We start from the raw sequence: 9,005 nt of genomic DNA, 5'->3' as shown, positions 1-9,005 counted from the left end.
AATAGTAATAAAGTCTAATGTTTCACACTGTAGAAAAGGCACTCATTGGAAAAAAAAGTAGATTATGCTCTCCCTTTATTCATTCTAGATTTTGAACTTGCAACTTTTTGTCTTCCCTGTCTTTAAAATGGATACAGCAGTACCCCAAGAAATATATTTGTATATCATTTTCCTCAAGAAATTCTCAGAAGCATATAAATACTATGGAATGAAGTAAATGTGTATAATTCAGATGTTCAGAAGTACACAGGTACACTGTTAAATAAATAAATAATTAAATAAATGTATTTTTAGAATAGGCATAAAGACGATAAAAATAGGACACAATATTCGATCTTAAAAATACTAGTAACATTCCATCATTACAAAGAAAAATCATCTTAAAGAAGTTCAAGAGAAAGTTTTATTCATTTAGCATTGTGTCTCAAATTCTAGACTTTCTCTTGTGAGAGGAATTCTAAAGATGATAAAGCAGAGGGAATAAAAATGTTTTTTCTTTTACTGAATTTTTAGATTTATCTATAGAAGTATTATTCAGTAAATATTGCCTTTAACACCATTCCCCCCCAGAATCTCCCTTATGAAAGAGGAATGGATTTGATGGTGGGATGGTTTAGCACATACTTGTTTTGCATACAGGTTTTCATAACAAGTGCCTTCTGAGTACCTAAAACAAATGAAAAGAGGTTAGAAGCCACTCTCAATGCTTTGTCCAACAATCCACTGTTTTATTACTCTACACTTATGTACCTTCCATGCAAAAATTTTGAGGAAGGCCTTAGGTATCAGTACAGTCTTTCTACTACTCCTATGCTGAAGATATCATACAATTACATTCTTCCCATCTCTCTTCTTTCAGACAATTTCAGTGAAACTGAGGGGATATCTGGATTGCAAGAATTAGATTCCTTGAATCAGATTGTGTAGGGAGGAATATGTAGAACTCAAAGAAGAATGCTGGGTGGAGTATTTGTTTTCTGAAGTTTCATTTAATAGCTTCTGAACACAATAGAGATGTTTCTGATGTTCTTCATCTTAATTTTATAAAAACATTTTCCCATTGAGTGCTCAGACGTGCATCAACTTGTTTGGCCATCTCTTACTAGCCACCATTTAAAGTAACACTAAAATGTGTGATGTCTATTGTTAGAGTCAAAAGATTACCTCCAAAAAGAACAATCTGAAAACCATGATATGTGGGGCTTGTTCATCTATTATTTTGGTGGCAATTTGATGTACCTTTAATTTGGGCAGAAAGGTATTTCACATAATAGCTGAGTCTTCTCTTAGATGTAATTTCCGCCAGCAACTGAAATTTTGGGTAGCTTCTGTGCTGCTTCATTCAGCATCCTGTTCCTCTTTACTTTAATCTACACATTCAGAGAGCTTGTGCATCTAGAAAGACAGTGATTTATCTAAATTTATTTATCTTCCTTTTCTGGAAAATCTATTTTATTTTATTTTATTTTTTTTGCACCTGAAAGCAGAAATGGAAAAACAAAACCAGAGTGAGAAAGAAGCAGTTTTCTGATTAAAATAAGCCAGGCCCCCACCTGTCACAGTGACTTGTTTATCCTGAAGAAACATCAGCTGAACAAAGTTCAGGCTGGTGGGGAAGGTGGGAAACCCTACACAAAGAGAAATGCAGTCACTGAACAGAGTGCTTGTTAAATAAGAAAAACAATTACTATGATCTAATCAGGATATACTTCTCAAAAGATAAGAAAAAGAAAGAGCAGTTGCAACTTGACATTTATTGCTGCTGGCTCAGTGCTGCCACAGAATCATCAACACCTTCAGAACTGCTTGTATGCGGACATAAATGGGTCTTTTATTTCACAGGAAAAGAGTCACACTCATTACTGTCTAGATGAAGCTCTTTGTCAGGCTGGATGTAGCAAACAAAAGACTAAAAGGTTCAGGACCATTAATAGAATTATGAAAGATCTACAAGTGGCTGAAACATAAAGACTCTTAATGTGCACTTTATTTTCAAAAGAGGCAGTATCCTAGCTACTTGGCTATTAGTAATCAACATATCATATTTGCTAGCTGTAACTCCATAGATTTTATTACCTACAGCCTCTCAGAACATGAAAATTATTTAATCCTAACACATCACATAAATTACATCTAAGCAGTTTTAATCAAGAGCCAAATATTTAAAAATAATTCACAAAGAATTCTGTAAATCTTGCAGATGGCACAGTTGAGATGGGTTAGGAATGAGAATGTTCAGTATGTTAGTCTTCATAACCCAGTTTGCCTTCAAGTAACATAGAAAAGGTCCGTGCTATGTTGCAGAACTAAGTCCTTGGGGCTGACAAGCTGTAATCAGTGTGTAGATGAAAACTGTAATGGGGCTGAAAAATCCACACAACATCCTAGTCCAGAGAACAGCAACTATCAGCTTTGTGCCTTGGTCAAGGGGATCACAAACTCCCGATGAGGAGTTTGTGGAGGCAGAGAAGGGAGCTGCCCACCTCTTTGCCATTTCTTTGTCTTCTCTCACTGAGCAAATGCATGTCCAAACACTTGGCAGTTAATTAGTATAAGCACAGATAAGTGAAAACCGTGTTCCATATTTAGCTTTATCACTTTCTGCAATATTTCATACTGATCTGATTTTGTCTGATAAATATCTGGTATTCCAATAAAATAGAGATCACATAGACAGTTACACTACATGAAACTTTGTTTACCAAGGAAAGCAATTGCAGATGACTGAGAAAGCCCGGTGTAATTAACATATAATAATAAATGGTATCTATTTTCTCCAGCAGCATAGGAATCCCTCTTGCTTATCCTGCACAGAAACTGATTAAAACTGGAATTGCTCCAGACCTTAAAGCTTAACAAAGATCCGTTGAATATGAAGAATAATTTATTATCATTGTTATTTTCTAATACATCTTCAGAGGCCACACTCTCTGTATGTATTGTTCCTATATAAATTGTTTTGGAGTTATTTCGCTATGCAATTTCAATTAGAAGATTGCTAGTTTATAAACCATTCAGGGTGTCAAGTGAGAATGTCACACTTAAGATAAATTGATTAAGCATTAATGATAAAAGCAAAGAAGCAAACCAGGTAGGATACAGATGTGATGACCAGGACCACAGGACAGAAGGTAAAAAGAAAGAGCAACTTTAATTAACAAAAACTGGGAGAATAATGCGACGAAAACAAAATACAAACTGAAGGAATAACACGGATAACTCAGTCTCAGCTTTTCTCCATTGATAACTCTTGATCACTGCAATCCACACAGTATCTAGAACATTCAATAGACTAAGTTTTTTTCCTCAAAAATACCAGAGGTCTTAGGAGTATGAAAGAGGCTTTTAAAAACAAACCACTTCATTCTGTATGCCTTTCCACATGCAGAATATAACTGCTAGGAGGTCTAACCACTCCTTAGCCAGCACTTACTTAAAACAGTATTTTCCTCATCTGAGCTTATAAGTATCCCTACCTGCACATTTAATACATCAAACAAAGTCTCTACTCTCATTTTCGTAGTCCCATTCTAATCAGAGGGACTGCTTGGGGGCTCCCATGTGCATCCTGTAACAGAAACCGCACAATGATGCTTTGAATTTAATGGAAGCTATTTTTGACAAGTAAAGCAAAAATTTGCTGGGCAAGTTTGCTTTAAAGCAAGAGGCAAGATAACATTCTCTTCTTTCCCCTGTTACTAATCATTCTGACTTCTGCAGTTAAATACTGCTCTTGAACCTATTTTATTTCTTTAACAATACATTAAATATGGACAGAGATCTCTGCTGTTTCTCTTTGGTTTGTGGGGAAAGCATAGATACTTGAAAGCTCCTAGCAGTGTAATTATTGCCTGATGTAACTTACTAACTGGTACAATGATCTGAGATGCAATAGAAAAAGGAAAAACTCATAGCAGCTGAGGATAGGCAATATGTGCCTTTAAATGACACTGAGTATTAGATACTGTAGAAGAGAGAAAAAAATAAAAATAAAAATACAAGTTTCCAGCAAAATTTGTCAAACACTTATATAAAATGGAGTTCTTTCTTTCTTTGCTTTATTCTCCATTTTGTATGCTATTTCTCTGTTAACAAACAATATTGTAGAAGTACACTGGCTATGACAAGATCAGCTTTTAGCCAGTGTAACTTTCATCAGAGTGCAGAAAAACTTTTAATGAGAATGATTGTCACTCCTTTTGGTCCCTCAGCTACCAGAGAGTAGCAGAGACTGCAAGAGCCATTTCACTTACCCCTACAGAAAGCCAGCTAAAGTGACTGGAGACCCATTGGAGGTGTGAATTTGTGCAGCTCAATGAGTGCCTGTGAAAGCAGATACTCTCTGTAGACTATGTGGTAGGCTGTGAGGGAGGACTCTGAAAGGTAGGGGTGAGAAGAAAACTTTAATTGTCAGAAAAAACACCTCCCACTCTGTACTGTTAAAATACACAAAATCTGTCCCTGGGTTGAAGTCAAAGCAGCTTCAAGAACTTGAGGACATCCAGCACTGTTAAAAGCAAGAATGACTATAATTCAGGAAGTTTTGAAGTCTTACCTCTGTCAGTCTGTGGTGTCAGATGGGGTCAATTAGGAGGGTAAAAACAGCTGCAGTGGTTTTAAAGATGCATGAGGAGCTGTGAACTTTGCCAGGTAAAGCTTCAGATCCCTGCTTTATGAAACTGAAACTTGCATCCCAGAAAACAGAAGAGGTGCAGGTAGTAAAATCTGAAATGTGTCTGAAAGGCTGAGGAATTAATATAGATCATGACATCCTGCCAGCTCACAAGCATGTAGGCACTGCTGTTGGCTGTACTCCATCCACAAAGATGTGAAAAGGTGCCTGGGAGACCAGAGTCCTGTACTGGTTCCTGTGAGCTAGGCCTATCTGGTTTGGCACTAGCTTAGCTAAGTTACAAGTTTGGGTTGTGAGACCTAAGTATCTAGGGACTAAACTCATGCTATCTGCAAGGATGGTTCTCTCACACAGGACATAAACTTAATACTGCCAAAGTGGACTTACTTTCTGTGTGCACTGTCATTTCGAGTCTCTTCACAGAATTTCCAGTCCTACTGTTAGCTCTGGAATAAGAAAGGAGCCATGTCCACTGGAATAATATCTGCAGAGATGAGAAGCTGAAAGGCGTTACAGCAGTAAACTTCTAGCCTAAGACTCATTATCTTTGGAAAATTGTTTGACACAGCTCAGAACTACATTACATCACCAAATGATGGTGCCAGAGTGCTGTGCCCAGATAAGGGATGATACACTACTCAGATATGTGCCATCTCATGGGAAGAGTGTAGTTATTTATGTGAGCTAACACACAGAGGTGCAATCAGTTTTGAAATCAGTGCAAAATCTTTCTTCCTGCTGAGCTCAGTTGTGAGATCTAGAGCATTCATTAAAAACAAAAAGTTTGCAGCCCTCATATCTGGGCACTGTGCTATACGTTTTGATCTGAAATGACCTCCAGCTCACAGAAGGCCTCAATTTTACCTCATACAAATTAATCCTGCACAAATACAGTGTGATACATGAGTCATGTAAAATCTTTCAGTAGTATTTTTAAGGCCTAGGGGGACACCTGTTCAGAGGATGAAAAAAAAAATAACCTAATACTTGTAGCAAGGATTTATTGACTAACAGTTTTTAAAGAGGTTGCATTTATCAAATGCTGTTTAATGGCTTTATGTTGTCCAGAGTTTTCAAAAGAATTTTTGTGCATACAGATTTGTGGACCAGAAAGTGAGTCCTGTTGAGGTAGCAGGAAGAAAGATGGAGAACTGGTCTTCTGAAGACTTGTGTTTCAAAGAATCCTCAAGGAAATGTAGCTTCACAGTGACATCTTTAGGAAGGTCACTTTTAACCAGAGGAAATGCTCACATCTAGCTTTATTCCCTGGTGGTTCTTTGGGTATAACAGAGGCTACCCCAGCTGGAATGTGGCACACTGCTTGACTACTTCTTTATATCATTCCCAAACAAAATGCCACTCAATGAGGGCAGATGTCTGGCTTTGTATTTTAATATATGACCAATTAACACAGTTAATGTAGCCACAGTTGGATATATTTCAGGTATACTCCAGTCTTTCAGACGTAATTAGATCCTGGCCACAGGGTTCATAGATGTAGCTTCACATAAATAATTTTAAAATACAGATATATTTTCAGAGAAAAAGAATAAAAGAAAATTAATTTTGCTGCAGATTCGGTGTTGTTGCACTTGAAACCTCATTACACCACTTTCCAGGGCATGTTAAGGGTGAGTAGTACAACTTTAAACAAAGACCCCAGCTAAGACACTTAACATGTGACTGTTGTGGCAGGCTACAGACATGGACTGATGAATGCTGCTCCGCTTGTAGAGAACCATTTACCAGAATGAAATATCTAGTGATAAATAATAAATAAGCAAGACATCTGGGGAAACTGGGATCTTTTGAAGCAGAGTTTGAAAATAAGGCATGAAAAAGCAGAAGGCAGTGTCAGTTTTGCAGTTTTTTCCTGTTATCAACCAGAATTTGCAAGCATTCACCTTTAGGAATCAGTTCCAAGTTAGTCAAAAGGTAGTCAGGAGGAGTTCCTGTTGTAAAGGATTTATTTTGTGTATTTGCCTCTGCAAAAGTTTATTAAAACTAAATGGGGTTATGCATCAGAACTGACCACTGTCCCATAATACTTCAAAATATCAGTGTCGTACTCGACATGGCTTTGTATTGTGTTTATTAGGACTAGGACAGGCTAACACTTAGGCACTGTTCAGTAGTTTTTGTAGATTGAGGGACTTTCCCATTACACAGATTCAGTGTATTTACTCTGACATAGTGTAAGTGACTGTAACTGTAGAGATGTAGCTGTGACATTACAGTGGGCTTCAGTGACAGAAAACATTTTCTGTCCAATTTTATGAGTTTGAACACTGCTATTAAATACCATAATTAATATATAACGGCAATAATCTGCATAATTCCCTGAGTTGCCTGTGTAGTTTTCTTGTGCAGAAAGTTTGCATTAACACAAAATGGACAGTCAATTAGACAAACTTACACTTCATCAAAACATATTTTAAATATATACAGTTGCATCTCAGTAATCCCTGTGCTAGACGGGATGTCCCAGTCCTCCAGCAGTGTAAACTGTTGTGTTTTCTCCCTGAACAGAGATCTAGAGATACATTTTTCTTTAATCCCAAAGGATACACTTAGAGAGCTGTAAAGAGAATCAAATAACAGGTAGGAAAAACAATATTTCAGCCACACTATTCTGTCTGTTGTAGTTTGTTTATTGTTCCCAGGCTACTCTCTCAAGGAGAAATATCATAGACTTCCACCTTCATGTGTAAAGCTGACATTCTTCTTTGCCTCTTCTGTCCTTTCAGTAAGTTAACCATGAATTCCATAAACTGATTTTGGCCTTGGAAAATATGCACAGTTTTAAGAATAATCAAGCTCTCTTTAGCCCAGCTCAGCCTTAATCAACCGATGTAAGATTGCACCTTTGAATAAATTGTAATTAGGACAGGAATACCTACGTACTACTAACTGTTGGTAAATTCTGACTTCTTGATTAGATTTTATATATAGATCTTATAGTTTCCTATAAATCAAATAAGTCCCTCCATGTTTTTTAAAGAGACTGCCTATATCACATTTATGATAAACTGCTTCACAACAAGTGACACCAAACTGCAGCAGGATGTCACATTATTAATTTTACTACAAAAAGTACTCAAGTCCTTGGCTTTTTTGGAGGATGTCTGTATGATTACAGAAACTGTGGCCTCTGCCATATTTTTCATTAAATTGAAAGGACGCAAGTACAGGCACTGAAGTAGTCTTCAAATGTCATGAAATCTCCAAGATTTCTTTGAAATTGATGAGATTATATATAATATAATAATAATAACAATATATCATAAAATTTTTGAAATTGGATGAGATTATATATTTTTAAAATTTTTTTGACCTTGAACATCTTGGATTATTTAGAGGAAAGGAAACTCTTACCAATCTTTGCAGGTGTACTTCTGTTAAAGTGTAGCTTTCTTTTTTCAGACCTGGAACTTCTTCCTCATTAACACTAGAAACTAGCAACATTTTAGCAAGTAATATGTTTTAATAATCTGGGGTACACACACAGAGAAAATATTACAATATTATTTTCCACTCTGTGTTTTTCTCTCTACTTTAAACTGGAGCTATTACAGTTACTATACCTATTGATAATCTAGGTTAGTCTTAACTCAGACTATTTTTGAAACTAGAATCACTGATCAGACATCCTCAGCTGTGCCCTTTTGTAAAAAGTCATTTTTTTTCATGAGACTGGGGTGTAATTGTATGCAATAAATGAATAAATAAATAAATAAATAAATAAAATCGGTGTAATCAAGTAAAACGCTTTGGCCCTTAGTGTCTGATTGAACTATTGTGTAAAGGATAATCCTGTTTGACAACCTGCTGAATTTATACTAGGTAGTTCATGCATTCTTCTCATTAGCTTTGCCGTCTTTTCAAGTATTGTAAATCACAGCACATTTTAAAGAAATGGAAATTACAGAAGGTCTATGACAAATGTTTATGTATGAAGATTGAAGTCATCTCTTGAAACTGGTCACTTTCACTGAATGGGGCATAGCAGTAATAAATACCAAAAGAAAAGCAGTGCTGTTTTTCTTGAATGTGAACTAGGTGAATCACGTACTTTAGCTTCATGAAAGCATTTGAGAGAGTACATGGGAGAGCTGGAGAATTTTTTTATTTTTTTTTTATGGATGATAATCTAAAAGCAGATTTTTCATTAATTTTCTCACACGACAAATCTCTCAAAAATCATAATGATACATCAACTTAAAATTGCTACAACTTCTCATCATTGATTACAATTAGCACATCTCTAATTCTGAAAGTTACAACTTTTTTTTTTTTTGCTTTTTTTTTTTTTTTCTGTTTCCCACATATGTTGGCAAAAAAAAGGTAGTAGTTCATAGGTAATGGAAGAAAA

At 36.0% G+C, this 9,005-nt stretch overlaps 1 long non-coding RNA gene across 1 annotated transcript; it reads right to left on the bottom strand.

The window, feature by feature from the left end:
* Positions 1–1,274: 1,274 nt before the first annotated feature.
* Positions 1,275–4,579, bottom strand: LOC140259222 (uncharacterized). Its single transcript, XR_011905374.1, has 3 exons — positions 4,556–4,579; positions 4,254–4,376; positions 1,275–1,395 (listed from the first exon to the last, which is right to left on the bottom strand). It is a non-coding gene; the product is annotated as an uncharacterized lncRNA (long non-coding RNA).
* Between the last annotated feature and the right edge of the window lie 4,426 nt (positions 4,580–9,005).

Source organism: Excalfactoria chinensis, chromosome 1 (assembly GCF_039878825.1).
Source record: "Excalfactoria chinensis isolate bCotChi1 chromosome 1, bCotChi1.hap2, whole genome shotgun sequence".
NCBI classification, from domain to species: domain Eukaryota; kingdom Metazoa; phylum Chordata; class Aves; order Galliformes; family Phasianidae; genus Excalfactoria; species Excalfactoria chinensis.
The sequence above is the reverse complement of the archived record's forward strand: the minus strand, read 5'-3'. Positions and strand labels throughout refer to the sequence as shown.